The following is a 7,952-nucleotide window of genomic DNA, read 5'->3' as shown; positions in this document are numbered from 1 at the left end:
CTAGGAAAATCCCAGAATCATTTGCTAAAGGGCAGAGATGCCATTTGAAAAGATTTTACTAGAAAGTAAAGTGATGAAATGCTTCTGAAAGGTAGGACAAAAAAACAGATGAACTTACTGCTTAAAAGACATTTTTTCCCTAGGACTCAGTGTTAAATGACCACCATATTGAGATGAAAAGTTCCATTGAAGACCACTTGGTCTGAAAAATGACTCCTGAGATTTCTACAAGTAAGGTTTCACTCAAGGTGGGTGGAGTAAATAATGCATCAACTAATTTATCAACAGACATCATAGGATGATGATAGACCTAGTGTTAGAAGGGACCTCAGAGACCATCTATTCCAACCTCTACATGTATCATATCAATGAAGATATAATCCAAATAGTAGGAATTTAGGCAGAATTTTTTTTCAGAACCCTTTAAAATAGAAAACAAAAGTTTCAACTATTTCAGACCTTCAACATGTCTACATATGCTAGAATGTTAGATCATGGAGCAGAGTCTTTGAGAATATTTGCTTGTGTGGGAATAGAGAAATGCCAAATTCTAGGATGCTCAAGCAGTGACAGAATTTGTCCTCAAGACCCTGAAGCAGTCCTCAGTGTTTCAAGTTCTCCTATATCTTCTCATTTACTGTATTTCCTCATATTCCTCCTCAGTGTCAGGCTGATAATATTTAGAAATCTTTTGCAGTTTCAACTTGGCCCACAAGGAAAAAGCATCTCCAGTCTGGGTTACATTAGCAAAATGGGCTGTATTTGGAATGCCCAAATATCTCATGCCATGAACATGACATCATTCTGCAAAGTGGCTCTGGAAAGCCTTGGGTCCTCTGCAGTTCTCATTATTATAATTTATATTGAGGCCATTCTAGTAGGGAATGGGTTGGCCATCCCAAGCCACGGGCAGATTTTTGGGGTTGTAGAATCTCATTCATTCTCTTGATTTTACTTTCACTCTCACTTGTTGGCTCTTCCTCTTCTTCTCCTTTCCTCTGTTCTGTCCTTGCTCTGTTTGTGCTTCCCATTTTCATGAGTGAGATGCCTCTGTCCTCCCCAAGAATCTCTATATACTCATACATCTGGGCTTCAAGGAAAGCAAGGTCTTTAATTCTTCTCAGTGTCCCTCTTGGTTCCTTTGGATTTGGGATTCTTAGCAAACAGAGAAGAATCAAGTGATTCCAGGGGCTTGCTTTTATTGCTGAACAGCCTCTGGGATCCCTCTTCCAGTGTCCCACCACACTTTAGTCCTAAAGCCGAGTGCAGATTTTTGTCTGTCTGAGGCCAAGAAGGCCAACTCCTCCCAAGAGGAACATGCGGAGAGGGCAAGATGGGCTCTGGCATGGGTCACGTACTGCTTGTCTCTTTTGGCCACCTTGGGTGGACACCATTGTCTCGCTTCTCAGATTTACTCTGAATCTTCCAAAACAGCTCATTTTGGCTTTGGCGGGGCTTGACCCCATCTGTGTAGTCCTCGGGGTACTCAAATAGCATCTCCAGGTGCCTCATATGCTTCTACGTTCTTCCTTTCTGTAGAAATATCAAACAACTGGGCAAAAAGAGACAAGTTTGTGATATAATCCAGTTTCTCAGATGCTTTCAAGTTAATGTGCTTCAGTCATGAAGATCCAGGTAACGAATGGCCATATCCTCCTTCATCTGTGAACTTCACTCAGTTTTGTGCCTCTGCACTAAGGTTTTCTCGGGCTTTCAGGAGGTCTTAAAATTCCAGTGCTGTTGACACACAGACCTCACTTCAGTGCTTCTGTTGGATTTCTTTTATCTGTTTGAGTCTGGTACAGTTCTGCAAATTTATTTGTTCTTGAAATAGCCTTGAGCGCCTCCTTTCTTAACCCATTCTTGTCATCATACAAATTGCTTAGTTTCCCATTGCCTTCCTGCATACCCCGAATGCCCTAGTCTGAGGTAATCTAGTGCCTTTGATGAGGGCTTCTTCATGACCATCTCCTTGGCCATGATGTCTATGAGGTGCTCCTGCTCTTCAAAGTAGCTCCAGGATGGTTTTCATCCTCCTCCTGGTAATACCAACTCACAGCAGTAGCTGCTGGGCTCCTACTGGATTCTCCTTTCCCTGCAAGGAAGGCTACCTTTAAATTCCAATTAAAATTCCATTTTCTACAGGAAGACTTCATTAAGTCATCTTAATTCTAGTGCCTTTCCTGTGTTAATAATTTCATTTTGTTCTCCATATTTCTTGGAACATCTTAGTTTTATTATCTTCCTCATGGGATATTATAAGCTCCTTGAGGGCAGGGAGTATTTTTGCTTCTTTTTGTGTGCCCAGGGCTTGGCATAGTGCCTGGCATCCAGTAGATGCTTAATAAATGTTGATTGATTGGTGTCATTATAATGTCTCAGAGAGTCTTCTAGAGGTTTCCTTTCTCTGACTATTGACAATAGCTACCTCTAGGATGTTTTCAGGCTCTCTTCTCTTCAGGTGAGTGGTTCAGGCAGCTCTGAGCTTCCATCCTTTCCAGTGTGATTTGTTATTTTATATGTGCTTGACTTGGAGGTGAACTAAGTATTAAAAGTATGGTTTTGTAGCTTATCTCACTGTCTAATTGTCTACTTCTGTTAGGAAAAGTCACACAGATATTTGCCTAATTTGGCTTAGCAGAAGTAATTGAGACCTATCCTTTTTCTTTTTTTTTTTTGGAAAAATAATTCCTTATATTTCTAGGATTATTTTTATGGATTCCATTTCTTATTAAAATAGAAGATGTTATTGACAGATTTCTATGTTGTTAGCTAACAATTCCCCTGATCATCCTTATGCTAAGTATTTCAATTTATATTAGATTGGTATATTCATTACTGAGCTCAGAATCCCCCTACAATCTATATTTTGATGGTCTCTACTAAATATTTCTCTCTAGAGCAAAATTGTACAGCTTATTCTGTGGGCTTTGGCTATCATTTTGTATCTGTTTTGAATATATGTGCATATATATGTATGTGTGTGTGTATGTGTGTAAAATATACCTATTTCCATCTCCACCTTTCTCTTGCTCATCTCTCCCTTCCCTTTTCTTTCCTTTTTTTTTCTGCTCCTCTACACCTTGCTGGAATGTGAACTCCTTGAAGGCACTGACTGTTTTTACTTTTGCATTTGTGCCTCCAGTTCTTGGCGTATACCAGGCACTTAAAATGGCTCATTTGCTTGATTAGATGTCTGCAAAGACCTGAGGCCAAACAGTTTTAAGGGTGCAATAGATTAACAAAGATAGAAGTTGACAGGTGTCCCTTCTTCCAAAGGGCTTGTCAACATTTAGCCCTCATATGTGTTATACCTTCATTCCTTGTGTCTCTGGGCTTCACAGACCTTTGTATAAGGTAGTCATAAGATCAGGGGATTTAAAATCGGAAGTCGTCTTAGAAATCACCTTAAATACCTTTCCAATAAGTGTTAATAGACTAGATTTGATGAATACTTATTGCTGTTGATCCCAATACTTTGAATCCCTGTGCTTTATGCTATTACTTCCAAGGAAAGCTATGCACATGTGGATATTTCTGGAAAAAGTATTTTTGTTAATTTTTTTTTTTTGGTCTTTTCTACAACCATGTCTGCCCTTCTTAAAACCTTCACTGTCCCAAGAAATTCTGGGCTGGAGCAAATGGCATAATTACAAAATCATGCCTGTGTGAGTGAATGTGCTGCCAGGGTTTCCCATTCTTTCTGACAGCTGACCTTGGTACCCATGACTGTGTTCACAAGGCTAAGATTAATGAGTCAATTTATTTTTACACCAGCTATCTGTCCCATAGACGTTTTCCTTGACTTGATGATGTTAATTAATTTAAAAAAACATTCAGTCCTCCTCTTATTGATGTTTGTGTGTTAATCAGGAGCAATTATCAATAAAAGCTTTGGTGGATGGTAGTGGGCTCTGGTGCCCCAAATGAAATCGAATACTTCAGGCAGAAGAGAGAAGCACAGACCGAGTTACTTTTCAGCAAGTCCTTTCCAGAGAAAATGAGGCAGGCGGTACTGGAAGCTCTGAGGGCTGATATTAGAAATAGAGCTTTTAAAAATGAAGGTGATTGAATGAGATGAGCCACGTGCAAGCCTAAATTAAATATGGACCAGTGGCGCCTGCCAGCCAAAAATGTGCAAAAGAGAATCCTCCATGAATACAAATAGGTCATGCGATGGTGAGCTGTCTTCGTGGCAGCTCTGAAATGTGGTTTGCTTTTTGTGGTGGCGGGAAGTAGTCTGGGGAAGACATGCCTCTCCTGAAGAACAGTTACCAATGGATGAAAAAGTCAGTGGATGAAACAGATAGATTTGGGGAGAGACTCTTTGCCTGATTAAAGTGCCCACGAGAGTTCTAAATGATCATAACCTTCTTGGCCTGAAATAAGGAGTGGAGGGCATAGAAATATTTTCTTCTCTGTCTGCCTCCATGAATAACTGGAGTAAGTTTTAGGCTGTGTGTAGTATGACTTCAGATGTAGTCAGAGGCTCCTTCTGTTCTGGAAAAATCCTCTCTTCCTGATCACTAAATGGCTGAGAGCTTTTCAAAAGCATAAAAAATTTGCCTTATAGTTTTTGGGGGGGGGGAAGTATAATACTTTTTACTCTTAAAGTTCTCAGTTCAAAATCCTGTTTTATTTGCTAGTTGTGAAACCTTGAGCAAGTTTTCCCCCATTTCTGGGCATCAGTTTCCTCATTTGCAGTAGGAGGGTGATTTTCACTGCAATTCAGTAAGCATCTATATGTCAGACACTGTGCTAGGCACTGGGCAAATAATGATTTGGCACCTTCTTTCTGACTAATTTTTCTGGAAATATTAGTGTCACAGTGAAAGAAACAAAGATAAGGTTTAACTAAACTATGAGTGTAGTGGGGGATAATTGTGCTAAACTATATTGAATTATTTTGAAGAATGTGGAATTTTCACGATCCATAAAAATGAAGCAAGATTATTGGGTTCCACATTCAGGTGTGTCTTTTCCTGAAGAGGTCTGCCCCTGATCCAGTAGAGAAACTGTATTTTCTGATTGTGGGGTTTGTGTCCCTTTTGTGGGATCATTTTTAAGACTCAAAGCTACTTCTGAAAGTTGGCCCAGGCCAGAGTTATCAGATTAGTTATTAGGACATCGACTGTCCATCAAATGCTAAAGGTTTTGGTGAATTCTTTAGCAGAGTTTCTTTCCTATGAAATCTGATAGTTATATTGAGGTGAAGCACATTGTCTCTTTAGGTGAGTAATTTCAGCCAATTTAGTAGATTCTGGAGAGAGGTTATGAGTAACTTCTCAGGCTCCCCCTTTTAAGGGCTCTCTCCTCTTTTTCTGTCTTCTCTGTCTAGCTGAAAATTTTTGTTTGACAGCTGACTCTGATGATTTGTCAGACATTGATTCTGTTGCTGTAACTTGTAAATCTTTCTTTGACTTTCCTCCCTCCTCCATTACATGATCTACTTTTAAAATCAGTGCTTTTGTGCTTTATATGATACTGCTGCCACCCTCACAGGTCAGTGGTGTGTGTGAAGCCTGAACATAACCAGATATTGCTATCATCTCATTTTTGGGCTCTTCTAAGACTTTCCTTCAGCTGTCTTATAATTTCTTCCTTTTGCTCTATTATTGCAGTATGGGAAACAATTTCTTTTTCAAACTTCTTGGTCTCATTTATATTTTCCATGTTTATTTTCACCAACTTTACCTTGGGATCATTAATTTCTCCACTGGACACGGCACCTAAAATTATTTTGATGCCCTGACAACTTGATGCCAAAGATTGTTGGTTTTGAAGGTGTTACTCCTAACTTTAGTCACCTTAAGGTTTTTCTGCATTCAATTTCATCTTGTTTTTGCTTGTTTTCTTTGTCTTTATGAAATGTAGTTTTTACAGTTTCCTTTATGGTTCATCCCGTGTGCCTCAATTCAAGATCATGTTTCTTATTTTCTCCTACAGTGAGAGTATCCAGATCATCCAATGGTAGAGAGGTTGTTTTTATAGTTTGGAATATCTCCAACATTTCTTCATTCTTATCATTCATTTGTCTCAGTCCAAGTTCCCTGCCCTCAAGGAGCCTGCAATCTATTGGTGGAAGATAGGATGGAAACAATATGAACATGGAGAGATAAATATTATCTCTGAGGGTATATAGTTATAAGCATAAACACAGACACATCTCTATAAATGCACATATTCACATAAACAATTGTGACAATTGGGGGCAGGGGAGGGAAGGGGTTGAGAAAAGGAAAGTCCTTGTGTAGAAGAATGTACCTGAGTTGAGCCTGCAAGAGTTAGAAGAGAGGATGGCCAAGGAATACAGCCACCATTTGATGGTGGTGGGAACTGGGAGAGATTGACTGCACTGGCAGCCTCAAGACAGGAGGTTGGTAGTGCTTATACAAACTTGCCCTGTGCCTAGATTTTATTTAGCTAGTCTCTGTTCCCCAGAGGCTTATGAACCAAAGAAGCTTTTTATGACTTGTTGACTATGCTAGTCTAGTGTATGTTTGGCTTGTAAGTTAAGGAATTGGGGTTTTTTAAAAGGAAATCTTTTCAGGGGAGCTTGGTTTATACCAAATAAAAGTCAAAAGGCCACCCAAAACATCCCTCTCTATGAAAAATCTTTTTATTATTCCTTTCCATACTGTACTATACTGTAATGATGGAACTTCTGAGAGCAGATTTTACTGGAAAGCACGCGGCATTTACAATATTGGTTGTGTGTTCATTTATTATTAGAAATGTTTTTCAAGTCCTGTGCTTCTCAATCCTTCAAATATGCTGCTTCTTATCTTACATTGGTGTCTCTTATAATGAAAGACACACAGGTTTGGTTATTTCCTCATTTCTTCCTTTTACCCTGAGCAAATTCTACCTTGTCTAATGTCATATAATGAGTTAAGTGTCAGAGCTGGAATTCAAACTTGGATTATCTTTCTTCGATATCACAGTTTTTATAAAGCTTGGGATACTGTGGAAATAGTAAGGTGAAAAAAAGAAAAATATATAGCTAGGAGGCTGCAAGGAGAGCCAGGGATCTGAAATTCCATTGGCACAATTAGGTCTGTCAGAAATAGGCTCAGGGCTGGAAGCTTGGAAGACTGAAAATCTAGCTTAGAAGCACTGAGGAAGAGAAGATTGATGGAGAATCCAAAGAAATGGGAATTCCACTTTTAGATGTTGGAGTAGGCTTGCCTTGCTCTCTAGGTGGTTTCAGTGAATGTGTATAGAACAATGGAAGAGTGAGTCGGAGGATGCCAAGGCAAATGGAAAGTTAAGGACCACTAAGCTGTGTATTGTGACTTGTTGAAAAACTATGTATGAGGGAATAGCTGTCACCTGGATTTTAGTATACCAGAAGAGAACAAGTGGCTCCAAGATCGTATTTTGCCTTGTATCGTGTATTTGAATTATGATCCTCCTACTTCTCCTTGTTTTTTTGTTTTCTGGAATAAAGTGCTGAGGAGAACATAGAGTAACTTAGGTCACAAGTGTTCTAATTGTCAAATTACACCCAAGACAGGACTCATGTGTGATTAGGACAAACTTTAAACTGGGGAAAAATTCTGAGATATAAAAGGTGTCAACTTACAAGCAAGCAAAATTTGCAAGGTCTTTTTTGTGCCTTTTTCCATTAATTAATTTTCCCCCTTTCAAATATATTCAGTTAAATACGTGATAGTTTTTAATATTATTATAATAATCCCTAATAACAACCAATAGTTTCATAATTTTTATAAATAATATCCAAGTAATTTCAAATGAAATGTCTTCTTAGCTATGATCAGCAGGGCTGATAGAATGACAGATTACATTGCTTTTCAGCTTTTGGGCTATGATCAAGCGTAGAATAACAGATTTCACATTTTTTTCCTATGAAATCAGAAAACTTCCTCATACCTTTCTCCAACCTACTTGAACTTTTTTAATTTTTCTTCTCTCCTATGCCCCACCTCTTT

The 7,952-nt window shown here is 38.8% G+C and overlaps 1 pseudogene; it reads right to left on the bottom strand.

Moving 5' to 3' along the window:
• Positions 1 to 479: 479 nt before the first annotated feature.
• Positions 480 to 7,952, bottom strand: part of LOC123248359 — a 34,862-nt pseudogene continuing 27,389 nt past the window's right edge.

Source organism: Gracilinanus agilis, chromosome 1, assembly GCF_016433145.1.
Source record: "Gracilinanus agilis isolate LMUSP501 chromosome 1, AgileGrace, whole genome shotgun sequence".
NCBI lineage: Eukaryota > Metazoa > Chordata > Mammalia > Didelphimorphia > Didelphidae > Gracilinanus > Gracilinanus agilis.
This window is presented reverse-complemented; position numbering and strand designations above follow the sequence as displayed.